The sequence below is a fragment of the Xyrauchen texanus genome, chromosome 31 (genome assembly GCF_025860055.1).
Source record: "Xyrauchen texanus isolate HMW12.3.18 chromosome 31, RBS_HiC_50CHRs, whole genome shotgun sequence".
Taxonomy (NCBI): domain Eukaryota; kingdom Metazoa; phylum Chordata; class Actinopteri; order Cypriniformes; family Catostomidae; genus Xyrauchen; species Xyrauchen texanus.
Window position 1 is genome coordinate 11269697 of NC_068306.1, and position 11305 is coordinate 11281001.

Here is an 11305-nt window from a genome sequence, read left to right on the forward strand (position 1 = left end):
TATTAAGTTAATTACTGCTGTTTATCACTATATTTCTAGTTATATAGAAATAGGGTGTTTTATAGCTTTATTAGTGCATTGAAAGTATGCATTTATGTTTAATTTAATGTTGTCACCCTATTTGTTTAAGCCTAATACAAATTAACCAAGGTTTCACTATAGAAATATTGTAGTAAACATGACTGTTGTAACCATGGTTCATTTTTTGGTTACTAGCTTAACTGTATTGTTGATGTAATTCAAAGTTATTGATCATCACACAAAGCTATCATATGAATTCGGACCATATGGAATATTGTACATAAGTCATATGGACTACTTTTACATGCTTTTATGAAATAAATAACATGCAGTTTGGAACGAAATGTTCTCCTGAGAAAAATGGCCAATAATAATGACAGAATTGTAATTTTGTAACTATTCCTTTAAACTATTTACAGGCCTAATAAGCATACAAATTAAACATGAATTTCATCTCCTTAAAATAGAGTGGTGACTGCAGACATATATGGGCCGCTGGTGATTTAAAAGACGCGTCATGTGCACGACACTTACAGAGCGTGGGTGAATTTTTAAAGGTGGCTTTGGGCCACAATGTGTAAGGTGTGAAGTAGACACCCTGTGTCATGCACTGCTGCTGTAAAGGCAAGTGATGCGCTCTCATCTGGCAAAATCCTGTCTGATTAACACCCTGTCTTATCCTGTCTCCTGCCCTCCCTTCTCTTCGTCTCTCCCTCACTTACCGCAGGCCCCTTCCCTGCCACTCTTCCAAATATCTGCTGAGTAATTCTCCCTCCCCCTGGCACCCAGCTGGAGAGTAAAAGAGAGAGAATGTGAAGAGATGGAGAGACTGAGAGCGAGAGTAAAAGAGAGAGAAAATAGGAGGGGGTAAGGAGCGGGCGGCGCTGACGTTACCCTTCTCGCAGGACTTGCCCGTAAATGAACTCATTTTTCATCCTGCCTCCTCTGTTAATGACTGGCACTTTCCTCACGCAGAGCGCGGGCCTCTGAAGAGCGGCCCGAGTGACAGAGCTCCATTCATCTTCACATGACGGGAGCACAGGGCCACAGGACACCACGCCATGCCATGTGGCCAGACACACGTCTGGACACAGTCCCGGCACTGGATAGTGGCAACAGTAGGACAGTCGAGGCACGTACAAACTGGTAGGGATGCTATCACTGAGTAGAGTACAGCTGTTTTTTTTCACAGAGCGAAAATGTTGCACAAATGCTAGGAAATTGTGGCACACACAGAAGACAGAGATCATTATATTAAAGTAGGCAGGGCAGTACTCAGATATTAAAGTAAAAGTGAAAGTGGAGATTCAGTGTGATGATTCTCAATATACTTCTGCTATTACTGGAGTGGGAGTGGTGGTGGTGTAGTGGGCTAAAGCATGTTACTGGTAATCAGAAGGTTGCCAGTTCAATCCCCACAGCCACCACCATTGTGTCCTTGAGCAAGGCATTTAATTCCAGGTTGCTCTGGGGGGATTGTCCCAGTAATAAGTGCACTGTAAGTCACTTTGGATAAAAGCGTCTGCCAACTGCATAAATGTAAATGTAATACACAATATTCTTATATATATAGCCAAAAAGCTAATGCTAAATATTAGAGCACAAATGTTCGAACTAATCTCCGTTGATTTGTTTTATATCCGGTTAACAGATCATCACAATTTCCAATGGTTCAAAAAGCTTTTATAGCACAATGTGACAGACTGTTGAACAGCTTTGAATCATGGTGACCAGTCCCAATAATCCACTGTGACATGCGTTTTCCACTTTGATCATAATTGCACACTTGTGCTCACAAAGCAAATATCAGTATTGTGTACCCTCTCTGAGTGGTTTTACACCTCAGCTTTCAATATGTGTGTGTGTGTGTGTGTGTGTGTGTGTGTGTGTGTGTGTGTGTGTGTGTGTGTGTGTGTGTGTGTGTGTGTTTCATCCCCTATCACAGCTGTTAATGTATTTCAAACATAATTTCTGTGTTGATTTGTTTGCCATGTGCTCTGACGCATACCCACTCCAGGTTGGCATGATATTTCCGGGCTCCAGTGCCAGCGCAACTGGCATGACAGCACCCATTACTGATGGCCACAGGTGCAGCCATGGCCACTCGCTCTCCTCCAGGTGTTAGCTCTCCACCGAGTGTCACTTTGAGACACTTCCATCTGCCACAAAAAGTCATGTAGATCTTCTCCTTATTTGTCTCTATCTTTCCCTCTATCTTTCTTTATATCTCTGTAACAACCCTCACGGGAAGGAGGACAGGAAATGAGGCTTCAACAAAAAGGTAAGGCTTTAATTGCTGTCTTTCTCACAATAGTTTACAAAGATACAACACAACACAACACAAGCACACTGGGTTGGCTTGTCGGGTTCTCTCGACTGGAGGCTCTGTGTCTGCTTTTATGCCGCTCTCCTCGTGCTCACTGGAATTAGAGACAGGTGTTAGGCATAATTTAGCTCAGGTGTAAGCGCCCTTACCGCTTTCCTCTCCCGGACGGGCGCTTGACCACGCCCCCGCTGCCACAATCTCTCATCACATTTATACAGGGATGGTGTCCGATTATCCACCAGATTAAGTACGGTACATAGACAGGATGTAAGAACAATTATGAAAAAACAACTTTGCTCAGATTTATCAAGACACCAAAGTCTGCAAACAAAGACAGGCATTTTAATATTAGCTCTTAATATTATTGTCTGGTTTAAATTGTCTGGGCTACATTAACTGTAACGTTTGAAAAAAAAAGAATTCTGATTGGTTAATTGCAGCATTCTGTTGAATTTTTTGTAAAATTACAGCTAAAATGTATATTTGTTAGTTGTCTCAGGCAACTTTCAGACATAGCTGCTAGTTTCATGTCTCCCTTACAGAAAAAAATGTAAATAATAATCTCACAGCAATATTTCATATCCATTTATTTATTTATTTGGTAAGCAGCTGTTTAGTCATTGGAATATTTAATATGTGTGAGAATCAAATAAAAATTTGCATTGCATCTGGGTTATATTTTGCAATAACGATGGGCTGACTGTACATTATCCCTTTTGTAGCTCTATCACTTACTGTTCACCAGTTTTGTGTTTATTTATATTAAAAGGAACTTTTGGAGAAATATCTGAGATAAAGCTATTTCACACAGTATATAAAGCAAAACTTCTTAATACTATGAAAAAACAACTGAGCATTAAAATTTTCCTCTGGGTAGATAATAATATCAACTGAACTGCTGTTCCCTATCTGTCACTCACTCGACATTGTGTCGATGAGTTGACACTAGGGGTCGCTCCTGCGGAGCCCAGACCTCTCTGATCTTGAGAAAAGGCCAATGGAAATTGGCATGTGGAATTTGCATGCCACTCCCCCATCCATATAAAAGGAGTGATGCTGCAAACACATATAAGATATCTTCTTCGGAGCCGAGCGAGCAAGTCACGGAGCTGAATTCCTCTGCCGCCTCCATTCATCTCTACACGCTGTTGGATCTACAGCGCATTCAGAGGTTCTCCCCCTCGCACACTACGTTGTGCTGAGGACACACCCCTGGGTGCTTTAGCAGCAGAAAAAGTTCACGGAGTGAATAACTTCAATTATATATATATATTTATATATACCTACCTATATATACATATATATATATATATATATATATATATATATATATATATATATATATATATATATATATATATATATATATATATATAAAACACACAAAAGAGTCATATTTTCTCTAAAAGAGTGGCACAAACGTCTTTTTTAAGATGCCTTTTTTTGTGTGTTTATTTCCTGGTTGCGGTCGATGTCTCTCCCCGTCTGATGGCCACGATCGCTGCCTTTCGTGTCTGGGTGCCACCCACGCGGAGTCAGCATTCATGGATGGTTCATGTCCTCACTGCGAGGACAATGACCATGGCTACGTTGCGGTCGCGGCTCGCCCTTGTAAGACCGCAAGCCACCCCAGCGGCTCCCAGACTCAGTCCTTCTACCTACAGGTATGAGGCGGGGTCGGCTAGCACTGGGGGCGATATGGGGACCTCAGTGGGAGCCTCTCCGCCAGGTATTCCCCCACTGACCTCCCATTCCGCTCATATGCTCCAACCGAGCACTGGGGCGAGGTTGCCGGTTCATTTCACGGCGGACCCGCAATCTCGTTCGGGGCGCCTGACGAAGATGAGCTATCGATCGCGGCGGCTCAGTCGCAGGCTGACCCTCAGGTGCGGCGGCTCAGTCGCAGGCTGACACGGAGCTGATGGCCTTGCTTGCCCGGGCTCAACAATTGGTTCCTGGGGCCAGAGCGCCGCTCATGGCCATGCTCCACCCCCGTTCCTTTCTTCCCGGAGGTGCATGTGAGCTCACGCGCTTGTGGCAGGCACCTTTCACTGCCCTCACACGATCTGTGAGCTCCTCCGCTCTCACTACGAGATGGCAGGGTGGCAAGGGGCTACTCACCGATTCCCCAGGTGGATCAATCAGTCGCGGTGCACTTATGCCTGCACAGCGCCTCCACCTGGCAGAACCGTCCGAGGCTCCTGTCCAGGGCCTGTAGGCTGACGTCGTCCCTGACTGCTAAGGTCTACAGCGCCGCTGGACACGCCACCTCCGCCTTGCATGCCATGGCACACCTGCAGGTGCACCAAGCCAAGGCACTCAGAGAACTGCACATGTGGAGCACTTACATCAGTACGGGGGTAAGTACCATCTTCATTGGGCAGAGGGCCCTCTGTAAGTACCGTCTTCGTTGGGCAGAGGTCCCTCTGTCCTTGGTCGCCATGTAGTAAATCCTCCCCCCTTGGGTAGGACCTACCATGAAGCTGCTCCGCAAGATGTGCTTCCACTCCTAACCGGTAAGACCGTGTGTTGTATTCCACCTAAACCCCCCACACCCCCCCACCCCTCTCGGGCCGGATGTGGTCTCCGTGGTGTCCTCCTCTTTGGAGGGACACCCCCCAGCTTGGACCATATATTTGGCCCCCAGCCGAAAGATTTTGTTCCTTTTTGGGGATAAAAATAGACAGAAGTCCACGGCTGGGCCATCCAGTCCTTATACTTCTGAGCAGTTAGCCATTCCCCTTGGTGCAGGGGACCACTTCATACCTGCCAGTGTGTTGGGGGTTTTTTTCGACGGCTTGCTGCGCTGGCTACGAGGCACACAGAGGTCTGTCCGCCTCACACCGCCAGTCTGCGTAACTCTATTCAGCTCTTGTGGTGTTTTCCATTGGGACCACTAGTGTCAACTCATCGACACAACGTCGAGTGAGTGACAGATAGGGAACGTCTCGGTTACTGATGTAACCTCTGGTCCCTTCTGCCACAACACTGAACCAACCGCTGAAATGGCTGGGTCTTTGGCTCGGCTCCTCAGTGCGATACCTGATGTGTGTTTGCAGCGTCACTCCTTTTATACCCGTATGTCCGGGAGAGTGGCATGCAAATTCCACATGCCAATATCCATTGGCCTTTTCTCAAGATCAGAGATGTCTGGGCTCCGCAGGAGCGACCCCTAGTGTCAACTCATCGACACAACGTCTCATTCCCTTCATCAGGGAATGGAGGTTACATCAGTAACAGAGACTTTGTCATGACTTTATAAATGTGCTCATAGGTTGCATTGGTTAAAAATGTAAATACAAATTTAAATAATAATGATGAAAGAGCATAATCACAGCATTGTTTCATTAAATTGACTTTGGGTTCACAGTACTGCATAGTTTTTGCCCCTGTTATTTGCATAAGAACTCTCTATAATTTACAAGTGCACAGCAATCCCTTGCTGTTGTTGTTGCCTAGCATCCTGTAGGAACAGATGTGAGGGAGACGAATGCTCTGTGTCAACGTACATAGAAATTTCTCAGCTGCATCAGAGCTAAATTCTAAATTAAATAATTGCACACTGTTTTTCTCGTCATGCCTCGACCCTGACCTTTGCTATTGTCATCCCATAATAACATTGTTTTTATGGCAGTGATTCATCATGCGCCCAAAAGGTAATGCAATACTGAGGACCTACAGGCGGCACAATTAAGTTTGTGTTTGACAGTGGGAGATGTTTGTCTCCATCGCCAACTTGCATACTTAATAGAAGTTCCCCTCCCACACCGACTTGCGTCTTTGAAATTCTGGCTCTAGATAGCCTGTTCTTTTAAGCCAAGGATGTTCTCTATATAAAGATAATTGGTCGACCTTGTAATTACTATTTATTAGATATTCAAATGTTGTGTTAATTACAAGTGTTAGAAGGATGAAATGTATATACTAAAAGGGTTCAGACAAGCCAGTTTTTTTAATACAAAATCTAATAAAAATAGGATATTACAGTTTTATGACGAAGTAAATTGATAAATATAAAATAATCTCATATGTAATATTTCCCCATACTGTGCTTGAAAGCTAATATGGGATTTAAATAGTCCCATGGCACATGTTTGCTACACACCAAAAATATTAATGACATATGTTACACAAGTGTTTTGTCCAATCAGATGCACTCTAGAATGAGAATGTCCCTCCCTCTAGTACCACCTGCAACCGACGAGCAATGGTTTGGGGCTGTGACGTAACTATTGCCTATTGGCTATTTCTTTATCTTGGCCAAACTTCCTGTTTCAATAAGAAATATGTTAACACAGGAAAAAAATACAAGTGATTTCATGGGCTCTTTAATACCTGAAAATTTCAGCCAAATCGAACTTACAGCTCTTAATGTAAAATCATTCATTTTTGTAGGCTTTGGGCGGCAGTATCCTTCTAGCAAAATCAAACAACAAAAGAAACAACTGGTGTGATGACCAAAATCTGGCACAGATTATCGTGGTGAAAACTTGTCAGTGCGAACTTTCAGAAAAACTTTGTGCTGGTTGTTAAACAGCTTCTAATTGCTATTGGCTAAGGAAGTTGTAGTGAGGAGGGTGTGACCCAGTGCACCACCTACTTTGACGGCAACATCTTTTTCCAGTTAATTCCTTCATTCAGTCGAGATCTGTCAACTTGAACACACTGGAATGCTAAGATTCGATGTATCGATGCTATTCATTACAAAACACAGATAAAATCCTTTTCCTTTATCCTTTTTCATTATCTTACATAAATTCTTTTCACATCGCAGCATCAGGACCCGCACTCCATGACAGCTTCTTCCCCCAAGCAGTCAGACTTTTGAACTCTTGATCTCTCACGGATCAACATACATCAGCACTGCACTTTATTAATCTTACACTGGACTGTCATAAATTATATTTCTCTTAACAACACACTGGCAACCAGTGGCAGATTTAGGCATGGGTGTCATGGGCAGTCGACCAGGGTGGCATTTTGCAGGGGGGTGGTACGAGGCGGCAGCAGGGTCAACAACTTTGGGGGCGTTATCATTTAGAATCACATACCCACCCAACTGGTCAACAACTTTGGGGGCGTGTTGAAGCGGGTTTCGTCCAGGGTGCCAAACGAGCTAGAACCGCTACTGCTGGCAACTGATGTACAACAGCCTGAATGTCAATACAAAGCTATGCAAACTTACTGCTTATTTATATAAATTATTTTAATTTTATACTGTATATTCTATATTGTATGTATTGTATACTGTACATTGTGTATTATTATTTGTATATTGTGTTGCGTAAATCTGATGTTTATTGTAAATTGGTATATGTCTCATCACTGACATGACTGCTATGTTGCTTGGAACTGCACCCAATCATTTTACCCACTGTTGCACTTGTGCATATGGTTGAGTGACAATAAAGTGATTTGATTTTGATTTGATAAAATACAATAACAGTGGGTAACCAGTGCATATTATGACCACGTACATGTTAGCATTAGCATTAGCGTTAGCTTCATTAATGCAGAATGTAAACATAACAAATTACATATTATCGACTGCATATATATTACTTTAATTCAACGAGCAGAGTCATACGATATCTTTCAAATTCTTACGAGTTATTATAATTTGTCATGAGACTACGTTAGACATAGTGTGACAAAACCGCTTGCTAACCTTGTCTGTGCAACATTAAATCTAATATTTTATATAACACCAATCCTGACCACGTAATGCTGATAAACCTGTAACATTGTCAAAATATATGCAAGCAGAAAGGGACTGTTTACATAGAGAAATGAAAGGGCGTAAATGAAGCATGTTAATGCTAGAGAAAAACGTTAAAGGATATAGCACTGAAAGATTATTGCTATCTAAGCCCCGGAGCGCTTGCGGTGTACACAGTCCGTTGTTTTTTCATTCTGCTAACCTAAAGTGTAGAAACAGTGAGATGGGGGAACCGTTGTCATGATGTCTCGACTCTCGCGGTCGGGAAGGAACAAATCCGGGGGGTCTGGACACGGATTGCAGTACTAATTGGTAACGGCTGGCCTACAACAATCGTCTGACCACTAAAAAGTCGAAATTATAATCTGTGGTAAATAACTGACAATACTGTCATGTTTAAAGGAGTGGTTTTCTTGAACTCTGTCCTGTTATGCTTATTTAAAAAAAGGTTTTCCATTTGCTGTATTTCCTGTGTGAATTCAGAGAGGCTGATAGCTGTTTAGACGGCTATATTTACACAATCCAGTATATGCAAAGCCTGACTAAATGGACGAAGTGTGCTGAATAGCCACAAAGGCGTTCCTCTCAGAACAAAAGAGCACATTAATGTAGACAGCATTTGCCATTTCATTTCTTTCAGGTCTCTTTCTTTCTCTCTCGGTGGGTCAGATAGGTCCCTGAACAAAAACAGACAAAGACAGCTTTTCCTCTATTTTGAAAGGAACGGACTGGAGAGAAAGGTTACAGGCAATGATAACATGTTTAATAAGACAAGGCCACAGCGGCAAGCTCTGTTATCTCACAAAAGACAGCAGAGAGAGAGAGAGAGAGAGAAGCCGTATGGTGTGTGTTAACCCCTCCCCACCCCTGCTCTGGTGGCCCAGCCTGTGGTCCACTCCAGAGCCCGGTCAGTCAGAAGCCATTACACCCACTATTAACTCCTGCTCAGCATCATTAAGCATGCAAATTGAAGGGGGTCGACAGCTCGGAAATTTTTTTACTGCCCCCTCCCCATCCCCATCATGCTGTCAGACCTTCTCAAGACGTCTGGCGCTTCTTAGAGCCGAGTGTCTGAACAAGAGGTGCCCTAATCACTGTCAGTCCAATGTTATCCTTAATTTAAATCCATTCTTTGTCCTTCTCTATCCCTCAGCTTCACGATCTGTTCTGACATTCTAAAATAAATATGAATCAAAATGCAGAAATAGACGAAGCTTTAGAAGATTACAGCTTTTTTTTATAGAACAGATATGTTGATTGCACACACACACATTTGGGTGTCTTTTTGGGGGGGGTGGCATTTACTTTAAAGAAATTAAGCTTGTCTGAAAAGGGACTAAATTCAATACAAATAAAACTGAAATCTGCCCTGTTCTGGTTGTCGGGTTATATATAGACCTGTAAATTATGAAATATGATCAAAACTGGCATGTTTATAATTGATCAACTGCTTCAAATCTTTGATTACATTTCAAATTCATTTGGTGTCACCATGAAGGACTATCGCCCAGTTTTGTTCAATGCATTACAAAAAAATACAAAATTATTTCGACCATTTTTAGTTTCGTCTGCAGTATTGATACTTGCTGTCTTGACAGGAAAGCCTTAAAAAAATATATGGCTATGGAAAAGCACTGTGTCTGTCTGGTACATTCAAAAATTATGTATCTCTATTTATTTGAACAGACTACAAAATTCATCAAGAGAGTAAACTTATCAGCCCATTCTTTCTGTTTAGGGTCTTCATTGAATGGGTTCATTTCATGGGACATATTGCCCTCCATAGGTGGCTGTGAGAAGTGTTTTATATATACAGTATATATTGAAAAACAAATAATTATGACAAAGATTATACTGAATTCTACATGGACTTAATGTAGGTTACTTATAACACACACAAACAATGTATTTCTTTAATTAATTCGATTCAGAATAATGAGCAATAATACCATTTATGGGCCGTCCTTCTTTGGTGATCTCTAGCGGAGGTCTAGTTTGGGATTTAATTTTAGATTGACTTGTTTATTGTCTTTATCTCGCACTAATCATTTCCAATCTTCTTCTTGCCTTCTACATTAATAGATGCGCTTAATTATTTATGCCTTCATTAAGGCAAATGACCTTTTAATATTTTTCTGCATGTTTAATTTGGATGATAAGCGAGACAAACAGCTTAACTGAAGACTAATTGGAATTGTAGACTTGTAGACAAACAACTTTAAATGCAAAAACGTAGATAAGTAGCATTTAATTTACTTCACTGACCGGTAGACTTCCTTAGAGATAAATTCTTTGAGTAGATAGAAGACAATTGATGTTGGTGGAAACCACTTTTCTGATTCTTAGAAACATTTTCATTGGATGGTCACCTATAAAGGTTTTCAATAGCAAGTAATTCATCCTAAAGTACTTTTTACCTACTAGTCCACCAATTAGCTATTCATTTTCTATCCCAAACCTGCCCCAAACAATCTCTAACCCCATCCTCAACCTTTACATTCAAGGAAAAGTTCAACACTGAAAGAAAATTCTGTCATCATATTCTCAGCCTCATGTTGTTCCAAACCCATCTGACTTTCTTTCTTCCATGGAACACAAAGGGAGATGTTAGACAGAATGTTCAAGCTGCTATTGTCCACATAATGAAAGCACACAGTGGCAGGGGGTGTCAAAAATGACAAAAAACGTATCATTAAAGTACCATAAAAGTAGTCCATACAAACTTGTGTGCCATTTCATAAGTCTTCTGAAGCCATGCAATAGCTTTGCTGAACATACTGAAATTTAAGCATTTATTTACTCGAAATCTTGCCCAAATGAAATTCTCAAATCTCATTTAAGAGATTGCTCATATTCAAGCGCAAGTCTGATAACCAATTGTAACATAGCAAGCTTGTTTCAGTGCTTTTTGGATGAACTAACAGTTTTGCATGAACTATTCCTTTAACACTCTGTTATTTACTCCTGAAATATACTTTGTCATCCGAGTTTCAAGATAAATCCATCCAAATATAATGTGATCTCCTTTTACACCCACAGTGTTTGGCTTTATTGGCAAACAACCGTAACTTTGACAACACCATCTGTCTCAGCAAAAATACTTCTCTTTCATCTGTTAGTTTGTTTGTTTATTTGTTTGTGTTTGTTTACTGAGTCACAGAGCTAAAATGATAAGACTAAGCAAATCTACAAAAGTGTATAGGCACTCCTAAATTGTGCCACTTACAACAGGTGTCACA